Source organism: Orussus abietinus, unplaced genomic scaffold (genome assembly GCF_000612105.2).
Source record: "Orussus abietinus isolate OABI.00-Male unplaced genomic scaffold, Oabi_2.0 scaffold111, whole genome shotgun sequence".
Lineage (NCBI taxonomy): Eukaryota > Metazoa > Arthropoda > Insecta > Hymenoptera > Orussidae > Orussus > Orussus abietinus.
Genome location: NW_019394269.1, coordinates 166,077 through 187,436, shown reverse-complemented (window position 1 = coordinate 187,436; position 21,360 = coordinate 166,077).

The following is a 21,360-nucleotide window of genomic DNA, read 5'->3' as shown; positions in this document are numbered from 1 at the left end:
ACAGTATTCTGTTATAATTAATTGCGAGCCCAGTTAGATGAGGCACTTCTGTCAATTCAACAGACGCAGATCCCCCGGCAAGCTTTTGTTGGAACCCTCTGAGTGCTTTCGCAGATTCGGGGCGAATGCTTTCACAAGAGAAAGTGCCGTACCTCTAATGACATCGATATTAAGCAAAATATAATTATAAGTCTGAAATTTCTTGGTTAGGATTATTTTCTCCTTTGAACTCGATACCTCGCTACAGTTTTCTTTTTCGTTGAAAAGGTTCGCACGTTAGGGTATTTTTCTTTGTTTTACTTGAACCATTGATGGCCACGAGGAACTCGAGTTAGCCGCAAATTGTTGCAGAAGGAGAAAGAGAGGAATAAATGACGGAAAAGTGCAGACAAATTCTGGCAGAGGAAGCATTCGCAGTGACCAATGTGGGACGAGACCCGAGTTAAGTATAATATCGCCAAAGAATATCCTACCTCGTATCACGGTCTATAAATCACGGAACCCCAATGAATACTAACCAAGTTTGCGCGACATCCTGCGGAACACGTGGTTTCACGTAGGGCGACCCTTCGCGTGCGAGCTGGAAAACGAGAGAAACCCCCAAGGGTGGTTGGAAATAATTCGAAGGATTCCGGAGCGATGATCTTCCTCGAGAAAATATTTATTGCTTTCCATTTTATCTGACCCGCGAGCACTGCGGAGGTGGACTTGCCCCCACCTCGATCATCTGGGCTGCTCTCGCTGTTCCCATGTCTTGATCTCCCCATTTGTCATCGAAATTTTTTTGTGTAATGAATAAAACCCGCTCAGTGATCTTCTAGAACTTTTATACCTTACCTACAACAGCAGACCTACCAGGAAGGAAATATAAAACGCAATCTTCCGTTCAATAGTGGGAAAAGGAAACAATATTAGGCATTTCATTGACATTTCTTCAGGCCCGCGTATCTCTATTTTTATTCCATCATTGTTAGAACTGCAAGTGGAATAACAATTTTGTATGAATTACGTCGTGAAGATGATATGAAAGAGTTAGCCTATATATTATATATATATCTGAGAAGTCAAATCGTTGGGGAAAGTATTCTCTGAATTGCATGTACCGATTCGTATCAAATTTTACCACGGGAATATGGAGGCCCTAAAGTAGGTCCTGAAACACGCGAAATTTCATTTCTTATAAACTATTTTTAAAATACCTATAAACAAATTTGAAAAGAATTGACATTTCATGAGTTTCAGGACCTTCCTTATAGTCTTCCTATTCACTTTGTAAAGTTTCAAACTATTCGGTAAACCGAGTAGGGAGAAAGTTTTATAAACAAAACCTCTTCGACGCCACTTTCACATCACCTTAAGGTTTCAGTTGTTATCAGATTATCAAATTCTTGTATAATTTCCAAATGTAATTTTGGATGTTTCAGGAGAATAACGATCATCGATGATCGACCTGGTCGACAAGGCAACGTTAACGAACTCCGGGAAATCCGTTTGCAAGATTTACAACGGACTTTTGACAACGCACTGGGATCAGAAGTGATTTCGAGTCGGCGGAGGGCTCGCGAAGCCAGACGCCTCATCGACGAGTGAAAAGCCCCCATTTGCTTTTCCCATCGGGAAGGGTGAATATTCCGCCATGACGGGAAAGCCGCGAACGAAAAATCTGCTGCCCATTTCCCTCGCTATCTCGCTCTCGATTTGTCGAGACTCCCCGCGTCAGAGGGACATTTCAGCGATTCTCCCTTTATTTCCCAAAAGCTTTCTTTCCCGTCCCTCTCCGGCGCTTTCTCTCTCGGTCTCCCCTGTCTGAAATGTCCACGTATTATGGAATTATCCCAGCTCGCGCATGCATTATGAAATTATCCCGGTAAATCGCATTCAGACAGTAATTGTGTCACTGCTATGTGCGTGTCTATCCCAATTACAGACGACCATTCACAAATTCTCGCCGAACGTTCGCGGCCGCGACACCCGCGAGTTTCATTCGGACGGCCGTCGAGGGATCGGACGTATTTTTCAAAAGTACTCCAGAGATCCGGTTTTCCGGCTCAAACTACGGCTGGGGAGCGGAAAACCTGACGGAGATGGACGAAAAAGCAGAAACGAATTTGCGAATCATTCCCGTGGAGGCCGTACTTACATACGTACGAGGGGATCTTTTTCCTTCCCGGTTTTCCTTATCGAAATAAATTCTAACACTGTTTTGTATTCCACTACTCCGAGTGCCTTATAAACAATTGCTAAACATCATCCATAAAAAGGGTTAACGAGAGCCTCGGGTAAAGGAATGCCTTCACCGCATAGTAGTGCTTCGGCTTGAGGTTTAATCATCGAAAGTGCGTTTTATTGGGAATTGCGTAAAATACGATAAGGGAGGAAATAGATTATTCCAGCAGTTGTGATTTGGTGTCATTAACTCATGTTCTATTTGATATTTAACGTCCCGAAGTAATTGAAATAATTGCTTTGTACATAGTTTATGTAATCCCGTATCGCCCGTGAAAGGAGCGGTCGTCTGATTTTCTTTTTCTCTTGAGAACAGATCTTCGAAGATCAAAAGTCCTACGGAACGACGCGACGAGACAACCTTGGTTGAGTACTGCCGAGATGGAATTGCGAAGGGCCTGATCGAATGAAATCCTTTTAAAGTCCTCTTATCAGTTGCTTTTGATACCCAACATGCATATCTTGGAAAAGGGGTAAACGCGCCAGAACTAATTTTACATTTACTAAATAAAACAACAATAATAGATAAAGGATTAGATCGCCTCATTTTTCATTTTCATTCGAGATGGATGGAAAAATTGGATTTTGGCGTGTTTATGATTTTCACGGCGGTCATCTTTTCTACGATCTGATAAGTCCATCAATTATCCATTAACTCCATTTCCGAGAAAAATGATTTTTATCATAAACCCCCTCGATTCCTTCGTATCAAGGAGGAAGTTTATGCATTCTGAAGCTGAAATCAATCTACTTAGTATGTAATTCATTGAATTAATTTAAAATTCCTTCATACAGATCATCTTCACACAGGGTTATAGGTACCTTCGATCAACCTCGCAACCAAAAGAGGCTGCATCAGCTCTGCGGATTTTCGAAAAATCCAGGGGCTCGTATCGTTCTACTTATCGCGCGATGTCTCGGGTCACGGTTAAGGCGGAACTTTGTGAATGCCCCCTTAGACCGGAAATCGGACTACTTTGTCCATAATTTAGTTAAGAGCGTCATGCGTGTGACGTGTACGGTATAGAATAGATCGGAACAACCGAAGCGCGAATAGAACTGGCGTACGGCCAACCCTCGGTCCAGGATCCGTGTAAGTGACTTATTATCCACCGCTCGTAGGTGCAACTCCTATTGGTACCCGTGCATACGTGCTCACCTATGCAATCGGTGCAGTGCCCTGGATGCGCATGCCTGATATAGAGCGCGTGCGTAATGTCGGCTGATAATGCAGTTAAATATTAAATGTTAAGCCTTGCTACGGAATTACGACCTCGCCGACGTTTCGCCGATCGGTCATCCATTTTCCATTTATTTCAGAATTCAATGGGACTAAATGGCTGGCCCTAAGTTTTCAATGCCCCGCACTGCAACTCACGGTGGTCGAATGAATCAACTATTTATCGTAACTCTTGGAGTCTCGATGAATCTTCCGTTGCGTCTGTATATTATGCACATTATTCAGGAATTTATAATAACTTGTGCTTCGTTATGAAATAAATATAGATGTTTAACTTCCACAGATAGTTTGGCTGCGTTGCAGAGACAACTCGAGAGTTCATTAGGACCTCTAAATCTGGTATTCATTCCTCAATAATTGAGTACTTAAGATGATATGAAAGGCGCTGAGAAATTTAATTGAGGTCGATAAATTAAAATTCATTTGTACCCTTTTTGGTGGTAACGTCACTTTGAATACTCAAGTGGTAATACAAGCTGGCGCGTTACGTTTCCGACATTTATATCGAAAACGAGCACGGGTTGCGCCATGCTGGTTCTAGTTCACGATAGATAAATAATTTTTTGATGAAAAATGAAATTTCACGAGTTCCAGGACCAACTTTAGGGCTTCCATATTCCCGTGGTAAAATGTGAAACGAATCGGTGCACCCAATTCGGAGAACATTACCACCAACAATTGGACCTTTCAGACATATATAGACTGATTTTTTCATATCACCTTAACAGGATTTTTTACATTCTCGGCAGGAAGGGACGTTTAGAACCGAGCGGTGAGAAAAGTTGAATCTCCGCAGTCATTTGAAGAGTAAAATAGGCATCTTTTGAAAAACTTGGTCGCCTGGAGGGGAAGGAGCGTTTGGATGCAGATGGGATAGACCGGAGGGAAAAAAAATCGCCTCCTAACCCGGGAATATCCCGGCTCCGGACGAAGAATAGATTCTTCTCCATTGATGTAGATGTGATTTACGATGTTCGCCACCGACAGAAGTCGTTTTCATGAGTCGGTCGCCGCCGTGGAAGGGCCTCGGCGATTCGACTCGCCCGGGACCTCCTTGGGAGGTTTTCTCGGTCGCGGAGAGGTCCCTTCGCAATTTCGAAAAATCCTTCGCCGGGGTAGGGGCCAAATTTTCGGGTTTTCTTCGGGAAATCTCTCGTTTTGGCCCGACTTCCCCGTAACTCGGAAGTGCTCTCGCGCACCGGGCGGCGCTCGGGGAGTTTACGCGTGCACGACGATATTTCAACCGAGTCGTTGAATCTATTGGAATGAAATTTGGCGGAAAGATCGAGTTTACGATCGAGGCACGAGCTCCCGGGGTTTCGGGGGGACACCTTAAACGATTTTAAAATGACGAACGTCCGCCCTGGCCGGATAGTTCGTGGCACTCGCCACGGCATTCCCTCGGGATTCGTGAAATTCACTTTAAACTTCTCGCCCCGGACCCGGGAACCTTTAAGGCTGCTCTATGGAGCGACTTAACGCCGGATTTCAGATTTGATATGGAAAATCGCGGGCCCATTCAACGGCGAAATTACTTTCCCGGGGGGAGAACAAAAACTCCGGGAAATGTTTAATTTCTTCATAAACTGACTTGCTCTTCGGCCGTATCGCGGGAATCGGTATTTTTCAACCTGGCGAGACGGAATAATTTCCTCGTTCGAGGGAAGCGGTTTCGCCTCTCCATGCTCCCTCGATTCTGCCTGAATTTAACTACCGAGTGATGCAGATCGCGCACTTTGCCATGCTGTACGGGATTATCGAAGTCCTACTTTTCTACAGAATTTATTATCTCAGGCTACTAAGTCGATACGGATGAAGATTACACATTTTGGTTACGACGTCCCTCGGTGAGAAGTGCAAGGAAAAAATTCCACTCGTAAAACGTGAAAAGGATACGCGATATTTTTATGGAATATAATTGTTGTATCCAGAGAGGTGTACCGTGATTAGCATTGACAGCACGTAAAAAATTTCTGGGCGTATAACAAATCTTTTATTAAGCCCAGGAACGAAGAAATCACAAGAGGCTCTACGCAGTAACGTGACTGCAGCCAGGAAATGAGGAAGCTTATTCCGTGTAAAATGCAACGCGGTTCGGTGCGGTACGTGATGTTTACAGCGGAGTTACGTAGTTAATATTGTCGTGGAGAAATGGTGGGGCGGGAGATACGGAACAATATTTTTTTTTTCACGAAAGAAATGAAGGAGACATCGTTAGACGACTTATATAACGATGCGACCATTTTCAGGAAACAAGGGAACAAAATAGTTTCGCACGGAATGCAACGCGACGCTAAGTACTGCAAAGGTGGAATGGCATAATTAATAATATTAGCGTAGGAAAAATAGGAGGGAGAATTAAGGTGAAGTGAAACCCCTCTCAAATCAGTCAACTCGAAGGAGACACTTTTTTTTTAAGGTCATTGAATCGAACCGTCCGAAACTTTGACATATGACTCGTGATCATCTAAGAATTGTCCTGACATATTCAAAATTCGGATTTTTTAAACAAATTTTCTAACTTAGCCGAGACCAAAATCAAAATGGTGGCGAGCTGTCATATTTCGATCTATATACAATTATCGAAAGCTCTGATACGAGAAACGAAAGGGTCAGGACAATTGTACGACAATTAGAACACTCTGGTAATCGATAAACTCGTCTTTGATAAAGGGATAAAGGCAAAAAAGGTGTTTTACGCGCTGCTATGCTACAACAATGGGAATACGAGGTCATGGAGTGAAAATTTAGTTAACACGGAAATCACAGATGGCGCAGGGAGTCCCTCTGCTGTCAATCAGGACCTCAGAAACCACGAATCCAGGGGATTATTGGAGTTTTACTTCGATTTCTTTATGATTATTGTATGAAAACGACAGGAGGAGTATGTCACTTAGGGTAATACTCAGTATAATCCGACACAGCAGTCAATATAAAAATGAACGTCGGCATCATATATATTAAGAAAAATCTTTCTAACCGACGTCGATAAAGTTCCTCGACATGTTTCACTTCACCTTAAGGCAATATATAACGATATATTAAAATTTGAGGGAATAGCAGAATCTCTTAGTCTTCGGGTAAACCCTCAGCGGTTTAGCGCGACTCAAGTAGTATTAAATAATTAATATTGCCGACGAGGTAAACATCTTACGCGTGGGATATGATAACATGTGCAAAGCAAGGAAGAAGTTGCGAACAACGAAGGAGTATATATTACCGATTGTTAAATTTCACTTCTTGAAATAAATTGGTTTAAATGGAGAAGAAACGACTTATGGAACAAGCCAATTCAAGAGGACTCGCAGCGCGTGGCTTTCAGAGCGCAAGTCCACCTGATAAGCTTTCCAAAGCTCGGCAACGCCGTCGCGCAGATAAAACCAATTAACTCGAGAACCGTTAATTAAAGTGCCGCTTAACACGAGTGAGGGTCGAGAAAAATCAGCCGGGGAGCCTTCGAAGTTGGTTAAAAGCTCGGCGTGGAATCGAGCGGCGAGACTTGCACTTTCGGCTTCGTCGGCCGAGCGGAAGATCCGGCCGCTTTTTAATCCCGGATCGAATTCCCGGTGCACGCTGTTCGTTTAGGTGAATCAAACGAATGGCAAGTAGGCGCCCATGTAGAAACTTTTTCCGACCGGCACGCAGACGAAATACGGACTGAGCAACTTGGAGGAAACTGTCCCGAGTTCCTCGGCGGAGATCCTTTCGTCGCGCCATGCCGATGCAGTGTCAGCTTGGCAAACTCGGTTTCTTTTCTCTTCTTCGAGTTTGCCCTTCGCGCCCGACGTAGCTGCGTTTATTAAATTTATCGAAATGCGTTTTCAGGGACGGAACTGTCACGAGGGAGGGCATAATCGCTCGCGACTTTGCAAACGTGGGGAAGTTTCAGTCTAAATGGGATTGGATGCTGATGGAGTCATCGGAGAAGGTTCGCCGGACTTCATCTAACACCACTTCTTCAAGTTTCCCTCTGAGTTCTCTTATTGCATTTTATGACATGTCTATTGAATCCCGGGAACGTATTTTCAAGATATTAGTTCAAGGGCTGGAGCTGTCAAGGCGCGTACAGATTTTCTGGGTAAATGGAATCAATTGCCGAGATATTCCCTGAAGCTGGGTTACCAGTTATCCGATTTCAAAAGATTATGGTTCTCCATGTACTGATGTCTTCGGGACCCCTTTCCATATTATTCCATATTCTTTTATCAATTTCACTCCGACATTTGCAACCCAATATTGACGATTTACGACTTCGACATGGAAATACCAATACGGCACTGATTCATAAAAGCAATGTTGGTTGTACATTGTTTGTTCAACATGTTTCAATATTTATAAATATATGCTTGAAATATTCATCTAATCTTGACAGAACAATAGGTGATAGAGATTTGTTCTTGTACGTGGAATATATACATTTTTCTCGATATTTCTTAGACATTACCTTTCTTAAAACTGTTCAATGTATAAATAGCGCATATTGGTATAATTTTCCAAAATATTCACACATTTTTTTGGGTAAAAATTACGAATTTACGAATACGTTGTACGACCAACATTTATGTATACAAAAACCAATATTTAAGCAATATTGTTTTTCTACTTGGGTAGTTGCCTTAGAGATTATGATTATATATAACGTACATAGTTAAGTAACATGCGGTCCATTGTAGGGTTACCCGAGAGAGTTTGGATATTGGATTTAACCCATTCCTGTTAATTCGTTTAATTCGCCTAGCCTCTCGCGTAGTCCATTATCGCTTGGACAGGGTCGAAAAAGCTCGAGTCTGATTCGCTATTTGTAGGAGGTGCACGTTTCGCCTTAACTAATTGTTATTTCACACACCGAACACTGGCGCGTTAATAACGCTTCTCGGGGAATAAAATTAATTTAAGCGGCGCACAACTTCGGACCGGACCCCACGGGTTTTGTGCACGCTGACAAGCGGTGGACTATAATACATCCGGAAGAAAAAACTACTTACAATTACTCACAGAAGCCGTCATAATTCCCCCATCTACAAAAAGATTTCAACAATTCCTTGCCGACGCAGTTAACGGAGAATAATGGCGCCAATAATATGCTCCGGTTTTAACGCCCTTTTCCTGTCGTACGGGCTATGGAAGGGAAGGTGAAGAAGGGTTGGAAAGTGATCGCGAAACGACCACACGACACAAGAGTGGTTTAGTTGAATAATAATTGAAAATCCATCCTCAATTGTTCATTTTTTCAAATGATTTCACCGACTCATTTCAGGAGTGCATAAAAATGGGATGGGCAATCGATTTATTCGCAAGTGCGGACATCACTTATACGGGGGTGCTATTGGAGTCCTCGAATTGCTCTAGAAGTTCCCTGTAGGAGGGTAGTTAACAGAGGTGTTCTCGTTTCAAAGAGGTATTTCAAAGATGACTGCGGGGTTACCGTGGGTGGTTACGATATAAATAGCAGAGTTTCTTAAGGATTATTCTTCCTGTGTACACCGGGAGAAGAGAAGTCCGAGGAACGAACTCATTGTGCGAAACGCAAAACATTACAAGGGTCCACGACTCGCGGAACTCGTTCCTGCTCGCAAGGGGTAGAACTGTGGGGCGGAAAACTTTCGAAAGAAGTTTCGACGCGACCCAACGGGCGAATTTTAGCCTTGTCGACGAGTACTCGACCGGTGACATCTCTGGCAAATTTCCTTACCGAAGTCTCACTATTATGACTGGGAAATTCTCGGCCCAGCTGGAAATTAAACCCTCACCTTCCAGGTTAATTAGTGGTACGGCCCAGCACGCGGTGCAACGCTGATGCGCGCAATTTTCAGATTGTCGATTAGAGAGGTCATCGCGGTTCCGCCATACATTAAAGCAGGGAATTTCAAAGACCGGAAGCGTACGCAACATTCGATGTACGAGGCTAGGTACATATCGGGTACAACGTTGCTTTTGTCTGCGCTAATAATGTATGAAATTATGCACCGTGAAATTAGGGCAGCGAAAAGCATTAAGTACCGGATACGAGTAATTGCGTAATTTTGAGATAACAATTCTTCTGTCTTTGAGGAAAGAAATCCAGCTTCGATGTATAGAAGCGCGTACAACACTTTTTTTGCCTTTATCCCGTTCAAATGCAAGTTTATCGATTACCAGAGTGTTCTAAATTGTCGTAAAATTGTCCTGACTCATTCGTTTCTGATATCAGAGCCTTCGATAATTGTATATTAATCGAAATATGACAGCTCGACGCCATTTTGGTCCTGGTCTGGGGTAAGTTAAAAAATGTTGTCCAAAAATCCAAATTTCGAATGTGTCAGGACAATTCTTAGATGATCAGGAGTGATGTGTCAAAGTTTCGGACAGTTTGGTCTAACACCCTTAAAAAAAAGTGTTGTATTCGAATCGACTGATTTGAAGGGGGTTTCACTTCACCTTAAAACAACGCTTTCGACGGACGTACGGCGAACTAGGTCGAAGACCAGGGAGGAAGGGAGCGAAAGCGAACGCAGGGCGATCCTTAGCAACCACCCCCGATATTCCCTTAATTATGCAATTACGCGGCCAAGTTGGAAAAGTTTCGACTAGCGGCACGCTCCGGCGCTTAATTTGCGATTCTGAAAAATGTACATAATGGTTGGACAAGATCGCCGGCAGGGTCTGCTCATCGATGAGCTTCGGGGCCGGGGGTATCGTTAAACGGCCATTAATGCCATCCCCTGTCGCACCGAGGGGAAATAAAAATACCCGCAAAACCGCAACGCGTTGTAAATATGTACCTACCATGGAATTAAGCAGCTGGTTCATTCGATTACGCAGAAAAAAAACAAAAATCCTGCAGAGCATACCCTGAGGAATGCTCGCGCGATTGCGCTAATTAAAAGCCTGACCACGTGTGGACCGAATTAGTGTTTAGGGAATTACGAAAAGTTGAATAGTTACGCTCGAACGTAGTTTATTGCAATTCAGAGTTAATCGCGCTTAGTACTAGTTTCTGGATTTTTTATGGAATGGTCTCGAGGAGCTTATGGTACACACTTTGTTTTGGCGCTTCGCTGGATTTAAAGAAACTCGAAAGCACCGTCGTAAATTCAGCTATGGGATTTAAGCTGCTTTATTCCGTTCAGGTGTGCTTTTTGAGACGTTGCTTTCAAGGAGATTAGTTTGCAAAAATCATAATAATCGAAGTGATATTCAGGTATTCAGAGCTTAGCGGTGGAGCAACGATTCGATGTCTCGTATAAATCGCTGATAGAGATGGGGAACGTTCATCCCTCTGGGGTGATAGTTTATTTTTTCTATACGTCTGATTATTGAGAAACGTTAAGGGCCATTTCTATCACCTTCGGAACAGAATTAATAAATGAAGAATGATTGGAAACGTGTACTATTAAACAAAATATTCCAATTTTATAACACTTTTGCTGGAAGTTTTATTCAGACATGGTATACACATTNTTTATAATAAATGTATACTAATTCCCTATTAAGACATCAAGTGCATAATTTTACTGCAACCTTATGTACTAAAAGTATATGAATTTTATGAACTTTTTAAACAGGCTGATCTTCTAAAACAAGGGGCTTTTAAGAAGCGATATACATCGATGAAGACAATGTGCGATCGTTATATTACATGAACGTTAAAATGATAATGTAAATTTACATGGATGTTAGCTGAAGTCGGCGGTGCAACACGTGCTGATTGATTTGACATTGAAATGATAACATAAATTGACACGAATGTTAGCTGAAGTCGGCGGTGCAACGTGTGCTGTATGTACTCCGAGTTAGCGCACGTTCTTGATGAATTACCACGTTTCCCTCGAAGGCTTAGGGCGCAAATAATTTCCCTTTCACTTTGCAAAGCCGTCGCGACGAATTGCGGGTTTGCGTTAACAATTGCTCATATGTTCAATAAGCCATGGAGGTTAAGCATGTAAGGGTTAATGTCTAATCGCTTTCGCGTAAAGCGGAGATGTGCAACAGTGGTTCTCACCGACTCCCACTAAATCAGTATGTACTCGTGTTTTAGAGTCGTCACCATTTCGGGCATATTTCTGTTACATACGTTAAGGTGATATAGAAGAGTCAGCCTATATATATACATAAGAGGTCCAATTGTTGGGGAAAGTATTCCCCAAATTGGATGTACCGATTCGTTTCAAATTTTACCACGTGAATTCAGTATTACTAAAGGGCTTCCATATACACGTGAAAAACTGAAAATATAGTGGGTCCTAAAACGCACGAAAATTCATTTTTCATAAAAAATTAATTTATCATGGACTCCAACCAACGTGGCATGGCCCGTGCACGTTTTCGATGTTTTACGCTTTTTGAGGGATTAAAATCGAAAATGAAGAGTTTCAGGACCTACCACGAAGAATTTAGAATACCGTAGAAATGAAATAATGCAGAATCAGATGGGAAAATATGGAAAATACTTTCACCAACGATTGTAAGAGAATGCTCGCTTGCTCGGAGCTAACACGTGCTTTTAGAGCAAAAATTTAGTTGCAGTTAAACATCAAAGATGGCGACGTCGGTCTTAAACAGACGTTAGAATAATGAATTCACGGCATTTCAACGGTTTTGCATCGATCTCTTCGTCATTCCTGTACCGAAATGACACATGGAACGTTTCATTTCGTATAATTCGCAACGTAGCTTGTAAAAGACTTCAACATAAATGTAAACGTCGGTAACAGGATGCGCCCGCTTATGTCACCACTTGAGTATTCAAAACGGCATTATCCCAAAAAAGGGTATAGATAAACTCAATTTTATCGACGTCGATTAAATTTCCCAGCGCGTTTCATATTATCTTAAGTTTATATTACACAAGGATAAAATCGCATGAAATAGGTAGCGCCTGTTGAAAACAATATAATCGCTTCGAAGAAACGTCACATTATTTTAAAACGGGCGCCCTTTCTAGGAATCCTCTCGTTACATCCTCTATGTTGTTCGTTACATGGCGGTGGAGCATCGACGCCATTACTCGTAATTAAAAAAAATCCTGTAATTCCGTGCACTTCTCTACCGTAGACATTCGGGAATTAAGCATCCTTCCGTACCTTCCGGTTACATTTCCTGGAGGGAACTTTTCAAGGTAACTAGGAATTAGCGGAAGCGAGCCGCACATACGGAGTTGCGGGCGGATAAAATCGCGGACAAACTTTCGGGGAAGCTATCGCCTCGCGGGGCAATAATTTCATTCGGTCTGGCGAAACGCGAGGATGTACGCGGATATACGTGGATATACTCGGTTATAGGCAGACACGATGCTCGTACGTACACTGCCCTTCATTCTATTTCTTCCTTCTTCATTCTTCATTTTTTTTAGTTGCAACTACGATGGCCTTCATTTTTTTTAGTTGCAACTACGATGGCCTTCCATTCTTTCGAATGGACAGTCATTCATTTTTTTTTCGCCACGTTGTCCCTCTCATTTTTTGTATATTCTTCTGTCCGGATTGACGGGGAGAGACGGTGAACTATCGTTTCCATGAGATTTTCTCGAGTCTGCATTTAAGTATGATAAATATATTAGATTTTTATCACGCCAAATAATGTATAATTGAATACATTTTTACTGGGTCATTTATACGAGATCGATGCACTGCGAAATATTCTTGACTTTAATGGTAACTTTAGTAAGTTATTAGCACTTGTATCACCGTCTCTTTCTCGCTTTCCAATGGTTTCGTTTGTGCCTTCGTGTTCCCTTTCAGCTTTAGGTGGGCCACTTCGGAGAATCTGGCGACTTACTGGTGTTTCTTCAATGTTCCGTTTTACCTGTACTTTTGTGCCCCTTTGCAGGTTTAGGTGGATCATCTGGAAGCAGCCATTTTTGTTAAAATCATCATGGGCAGTTAATCGAAATCGAGCTTACTGCACTTGTTGGTAGAAGATGTTAAAATATGTCAAAGGATGTTTGTGAATTTTTTTCGCGTTGCAAATTGCGTCCACGGTAGCTTGATGGGAAAGGTTGTTCGGTTTAAATTGATCTCTCGTACTAGTGGTTGCGATTTTTTTCGGAGGAGATACAGGGTTTTGGAATTTTTGTGAGGAGTTCTTCACTTTTTCAGCCGGTTCTCCGGCTGCCCAGAGTTGTAACAGGTGTAACAATTTTATTTAGGAAATCCATTCTGCCCCTTGGGCGATTCAAATTCCGCGTTGCTCATGCCGCTAGTACGCCGCGTTGCCGGAGAAGACAGTAGGTGCGCGAGGAAACCATGGATGAATGCGAGTGTACGTGGGCGAATATAGGCGGAGGGGCTCGGCCACCTCTTCAGAGCTTTTCCAGCCGCGGGCTTTTCCAAATGCCGCCTCGAATTTGGCCGGAAACTTTATCCGACCTCCACGACTCCGGGCCCTCGTAAAGGAGCGGAACTTCCGCCGTTCGGAGATTGTTCCCGTTGCGGATTAAAATTTTATCGGTGAGCAACATGACGGCGAGCGAGATCCGACCGGACCGCGATCCGAGCCCCGCGGAAAATTAATATACTCGGGCTGGCTAAACACCGAAACTTGTCATGGCCGCGATCGCGAAACTTCCGGCGATCGAGCTCATTTCCGACCAACCGGGAAAGAGGCTACTCGACAGGGAAATCCTCGATCCGTGGGAACGCGAGTCTGCCGCGAACTTTCCGCGCCGCAAGGCCGCCTTAACTTGACCATGGGATCGAGGGGATGGTTTTGAACGCTTCCCCCCCCCTCGATTTTCTTGCGGAATTTAACGAGGCATTCCCTCCCCGTGTTATCTGCCTCTAAGATTTAATAACCAGGAGATTTAGATAGGTTCAGTTCCTCCGCATGATTATAAAGGAAGCGCGGCGAGGGCGTTTTTGGGGTTTAGCTGGTCTCGATCAACTTCTATCTATGCTCTCCTACAATTCTACTAGCATAGAATAATTTCTAAATATTTCTTTGTAATCTTTGCTGAATATCTCAAGCGACAGATTTTTTAAGATTTTTTGTAGACTTCATTCGAAGATATTTGAAATATTTCTTGAAAANATTCTAAAGTAAGCGTTTTGCAATTATTTCAAGTGTCTGCTAATTATTTACAAAATATACGACATTCGTTAAATATATAGGAAATATAGGACAAATATTTTGTGCTACTAGGGACATTTTCCCACGTATCGGCGAGCGGTGAACGTCCGTTCGCGATTACTGAAATTCGACTAACAACCGGAGTAATTGTATTACATTTTTCATAATTTCGCGCGATGTTTGCGACACAGGAGCAGCTGGTCGCGTAATTATTTTTCGCGGCAGTGTTTATGGTTTTAGCATGTACTGCCTCAGAAAAGGTTGGTAACAATTTCATGCGTGGCATTTAAACTTGGTTACGCTTAATGAAAGAACTCGAGCCGAAAAAACAGAGTAAATTTCCCTCGTTAACGACGGTATTTCGCAACACTCCGTCTGCTTTTATAAATCAATATTTAAAGCGTTGCTTATTTATGCTCGTAGCTAGAGAGTGACATTTATTTATCATACAGGGGGGAAATTTAATAATGAAATTGTGATTTGTCTGCTACATTATGAGAAACCATTACTTATCAACTAAACCAGTTAAAAGTTTATTACCCTTTTGATTACGTCTGGTAAGGTTTGATTCGGTCTAAACCTTTTCTAAGCCGATCTGATAAACTATCTGAAATTTGGTATTCCATGTAAGAAAAGCATGGTCGGAACAAGCAAACATTTATTTGTAGCAAAGAAAGTTTCAGTTGCGCATAGTAAAATAGTTTTGTAGGTCGGCTCATTTATTATGTACATCCTTTCGAAAGTTTTGCGGACTTAGCGGCTACATCTTATGTGCTTTAATTTCGGAGTTTCTCGTGTCTCGCGAATTCTCCTGCCGGAAATGCAGTCCTTCGCCAAAATCGAAAACCGGATGAATCGTGTCTATTAGGACATCAGTAAACTACGTTTCGCCACGTTCCTGAAATTGTTACATCGTACCACTAAAAGAAGCTGAAAATGTACTAGCATGAAATTATTTTCTTATAACTCGCAATAAGAAGTATAGGGAAAAGTAGAAGTAGATATCAGAAAACGAGCTATTCTATAAGGATCGAGATATTATAGCCCACGCTTTGTATCCTTTGCGAATGAGTAATATTTAGAAAAGCCCCGTGGACGAAAAGACGCGTGATTGAATTTAGACGATTTGATTGGTTAAGTTTACGTCCTAATATGTATTTTTACGCAGCAGCGGATATTTATCCGCATCACAATGTAAATGTCCTAGGTAACCTGTAGATTTACATACATAGGGAAGGTCTTACATGCTATGAGAAAAACTTATAACGTAACGTAACATTTAATTCAAGTAAAAATGCAGTACCGCAGGAAGCATTCAATGTCACGGGCATTTATACAATTCCTGATTTGTAAATATTCCATTTTATATTTCTTCAAGTAAAACTTCAGTTACATAGGGTGTAAAAATCCATGTAAATTTCCATGGATTCTTTTCAGTGCGGCTCCGCTTTAACTTCCGTTTTACGAAGGTCGGCGCTCGTCGGGCATTCGTTTTCCCCGTTTAACAATATTTCCGGTTTAATCCGAAAATCCGTAATTTGTCGAGAGCAAGAAGGGCGGTTTACCCCCAGACGTCGGGGGAAGGGCATTTTCTAGGAGAATTCCGAGGCTCGGCGAGAACGTGGGATCATCGAGGAATATTCGTACAGTCTTGCGGCTCCACTATAGGTGAGCAAGGAGAATAAGATGAGAGAAGAGAGTCAGAGAGAGGCAGAAAGAGTGGGAGCGAGGTAGACGGACCGGGATGGAAAGACAAGAAGGGAGAGGAATCAGAGGAGAGAGAGAGAGAGAGAGAGCTGTCCGCAACACGTCTCTGCTCTCAAGCAGCGAGGCCGCCCGAGGCTCCCAAGTTTACTTACAACTTCACTGCCAACTTCTCAATATTCATCCCAATTATACGCTGCAACTCCCAGTTGCCAAATACATCCATCGCCGCAGCCCGGCAAATTCTCGGCCCTGACGTTTGGCTAATTTCCGAAGCCGCCAAGTGCGTACGCACATAATGGGAGCTTTTATGGAGTGTGTTCTGCCTGGCTAGTTTGTCGGGCAGTTGTTGTATGAATCTCGATTGTTTTTGCAAGTAGATTTGCAAAATGGGATATCCGTACAACTGCTCACGTGAAAAAGGAACGTACCCGAAAGAAGTGAGACGTGTTGCGAACAAAACAAACTTGAATTTATTGTAATATTAAATTGACGAATGACTTGTTGAATTTTGTCACCTCTTCACGCGTGAATATCGATAACAGTTACAGAAGCGATTATCTGGTCGCATTACATTATTTGAGAAAGTGTTAGCATATTTCTTGCATAGCGATTGACTGACTGATTTTATGAAGGGCGGTTAAAATCGAATAGTCAGCCTCGTGATTGGTCCATAGCTGTTCAATACAGTTGGGTGAAAACGGAAAATTTCTAGTTGCCGTGGAGATGGAAAAACATGCTGCATGCCCGTGTACATGTTGCGCGCATGTGTCTTACGATGTTTTACGCATTATTAAAGGTTCTAATATGAGAAACGAAAGTGTCAGGACAATTTTACGACAATTTAGAACACTCTGGTTATCGAGAAACTCGCATTTGAACGGGATAAAGGCAAAACAAGTGTCTTATGCGCTGCCATGCTAAAACTATGGTAATACAAGGTTTCGGGGTGAAAATTTAGTTGACCCGGAACTCATAGATGGCGCAAGGTTTCCCTCTGCAATCGACTAGGGCCTCAGAAACCATAAACCCAGGGGATTTCTGGAGTTTTACTTCGACTTCCTTGTAATTATTGTGCGAAAACGACAGATTGAGTATGACATTTAGTACAATACCCAATTAAAATCGACACCTATCAAGATAATGACGAGTATCTTCAACGTAGGTATTTAGAAACATCTTTACCAACGTCAGTCAAGTTCCTCGACATGTTTCACTTCATCATAAAAATGAAAAATTCTAATGAAGAATCTCGCGTAATTAAAATTGTTTTTTATAGATTATTTAATCTAAGGAACATTATTTGATAACTTGACGATGTAGATAGATGCACGTATAACTAGGAGTTACTTTTCCAAGGCTTCGTTTTCACTTCGTTTCCTCGCGTTTAATAATGTTGTTTAACTCATTCCACCGGCATTTATTACGTCTGTACTTAGAACAAGATGCCCTACATAATTTTCTAAATAAATATGAATCTGACTCGTAGTAGGTTTTAGCTTCAGTCATGCTCGAGTCTAGCTCGTTATTCTGCACGAACGAGCTAATTACATAGTTATCCAGTGACTAACTATTTTTGTTTGACTAACCATGGTCATCGCATGTGCGCGTATCTATGGAGAAATAAAACATTACCATCACCACAAATTTCGAAAACGGTAACAGTAATTGCATGCAAATGTAGGAACGGCAGTTTCGTAGAGTTATGGTTACTTTTCCAGAAGCGGAAAGTGTACAGTCGAATTGAAGCAGAAAGTACCACCCCGAATGGTTGCGGTTACAACATTACCCCTCTAACGTTTAGAATTGCAGGGACACGAGATGCGTTGGTAATTTTTACATGTTCTTTCCTATTCCGTGCGCGACACTCACGTATTTAAATTCATCGCGGCTTCTGAAATGTCAGACAAATTTCCAGAAAGGGACTTACTGCCTGCTTGGGCCCATCGGGCCATTTACCAATTTAGCAATTTCCTGACTCCGAAATCCGTTCGTCAATTTTAATTTTCTACGATACGGTTATATTGCTCCGTACGCCCCATCGCGAAGGTTTAGGGTTCTTTAGAATTTTCTCGGGTTGACCATCCCTATTCTTTATCGTCATACATTTTTTAATTTTACCGCTAATACGTACGCACACATGCACACGGGCATACAGCACGTTTTTCCATCTCCACGGCAACTAGAAATTTTCCGTTTTCACCCAACCGTATTGGACAGCTATCCACCTTTTCACGAGGCTGACTCGATTTTAACCGCCCTTCTTAAAATCAGTCAATCAATCGCTATGTAAGAAATATGCTACCACCTCAAAAAATGTAATACGACTGGAGGAGGAATCCTGTATTTTTTCTGTAAGTAAGCAAGTCTCCGTCTCTCGCTAGAATTCAACATCTCTCGTCAGCCTTCGCCATCGCTTCTGTAACTATTATCGGTATTCACTCGTGAAGAGCTGACAAAATTCGACAAGTCATTAGACAATTTAATATTATAATAAATTCTAGTTAGTTTCGTTCGCGAAAAGTCTCACTTTATTTGGGTACGTTCCTTCCTAGCGTGAGCAGTTATTCGACTATCCCATTATGTAATTCTACTTGCAATAACAATCGGGATTCATACAACTGCCCGACAAACTAGCCGGGCAGAACATTTCCATTCTTATCCTTGTCATCTGCTAAGAGGAACGACGTCCTATTTTATTCCCTCCATTTTGTACGTCAGGTTAGCAGTCTATTTCTTTGATTGCAGGGCAGTTAGCTAGCAAACTGTTTAATTTATTTAACTACTTCCGAAGAGCAATACCTACACGAATGTCTCTTAGACACCGTTTTCTCGAGGTGTTTACTCCGCTTAAGGTCTTTACATGTCACGTTAATAGAGGCTTTGGAACGATCAGGCGGTAATCCAGTCGTCGACACTTAAAGCACCGAGTTCGGCTACGATTACACGAGAAAATCAGCTGAGAGCCCCTGTTGGACGATATTACGAGGGCGTTACTCCTCTACTTAGGAGACACCTTGTCGTATTAAGGTGAAGTGAAACCCCCTTCAAAACGGTCGATACGAATACAACACTTTTTTTAAGGGTATTGGACCAAACTGTCCGAAACTGTAACACATGACTCGTGATTAGCTAAGAATTCTCCTGATATATTCAAAATTTGGATTTTTGGAAAAAATTTTTTAACTCTGCCCAGACCAGAACCAAAATGGCGTCGAGTTCTCATATTTCGATCAATATACAATTATCGAAGGCTCTGATATGAGAAACGAAAGGGTCAGGACAATTTTACGACAATTTAGAACACTCTGGTAATCGAGAAACTTGCATTTGTACGGGATAAAGGCAAAAAAAGTATTGTATGCGCTTGTATGTCAAAACGATGGGAATACGAGGTCTCGGAGTGAAAATTTAATTAACCTGGAAATCACAGATGACGCAGGAGTTCCTCTGCAGTCAATTAGGGCCCCAGAAAGCATAAATCCAGAGGATTTCTGGAGTTTTACTTCGATTTCTTAATAATTATCGAAAACGACAGGTGGAGTATGCCATTTGGTACAATACCCAATATAATTCGACACGGCTGTCGACATAAAAACGAACGTTGGCATCGTAGGTATTTAGAAAAATCTTTATCGACGTCGATCAAGTTCCTCGACGTGTTTCACATCACCTTAATCCTTTCGTTACCTTGGACGAGACATCTCGCGACCCAATACTGGTCGATTAACGCTTTTGACGAGATATCTCGCGACCCGGTAGTGGCCGATCAACGCTTTTGACGAGATATCTCGCGATCCGGTAGTAGTTGTATTTATTTCTTCCTTTTACCTATACGAATAGAATTAATTATAAAATATATTCATCTAGAATGTCAAAATATTGGTGCTAGAAATCTAGATTATCGTCAAAAGCGTTAATCGGCCAGTATTGGGTCGCGAGATATCTCGTCCAATGTAACGAAAGGGTTAACGCTGATTTTCTATTCCGTTGTCTTCTCCTTCAGGCTGAGTACACGGAGAAACGCAGCTTGCTGCAACTTTAACTAATCTGCGGAAAATAAACTTCTTTACCTCCCCATTCAGCACCCTCCTTCTTTCGCCTCCACCCTCGTTCCCTGACACGAACTCGACATCGCCCAAGATTCCATTTTGATATTAATCTTTATTCAAATTTGGAAGCCAATGATTCAAGTGAATCCACTATTAAATAAACCGTCCAAGTTGTAAGGGACGGTTTACTCAATGAAAATGAAAGAGAACTCCCAAACAAGTACGAGTGCGGCAAATTTCGTATTGCTCAAGGCACCGAAAGTTACTTTGAAAGTTAAATTTGCAGTGGGTGTTATTTTCAATGCAAAGAACCGTTAAATGCCAGGGACATTTAGATGTCGGTATTACTGCAATGCAACATTGGAAATACGGAGGAATAGATAGCAATGATCAATTAATAATGTATTGCATATGGAGGGAATGCTGGTAAGACCGAGTGAACGGCATTTAACCTCAATTTGTTTTAAATCACATTTTATATTTATATCAATTAAATCACATACTTACAGTAAAGACTGTAGAGTCAAATCAGTCGATTCGAATAATACACTTCTTTTTTTAACTCTTGACTTTAAGTGATCGTTTGTGTAAGATGTCACAGATCATCTGAAATCGGTTGAGGTTTCGAGATGATCCAGCAAGGAGACATCGATGTCAATTTAGCGTCGGTTTATCAGAGTCGATGAGAAGGAACGCTACTTCTGGCTCGAAACAGAAACTTGGGAACTACAGGGATCCTCCTCGAGGAGGGATGGGGATGGAATTTCAGCCCTTCGCTATAAGGGGTGAGATGAGCACCCAACGACTGTGTCGTTACAGTCGTCAATCCCTTGGTTAGACGTAAGTGGTCCAGCAGGATATGGCGGAGGTTCGCAAATGAGTGGAAAGACGTAACACTGTGTCGACGATATTAATCACATAACACGATGTCAATACATTATAGAATAAAGTTCCTTTCATTCGCCAGGTAGTGCAGAGACGAGTTCCGTCAGAGCCAGGCTCCTCGAAACAAGAATTACAAGATTGCTCTAAAGCAATCTCGGGGAAAGAAATATAGTATCAGGATGCAAATTATGCAACGGACAGTTTCTG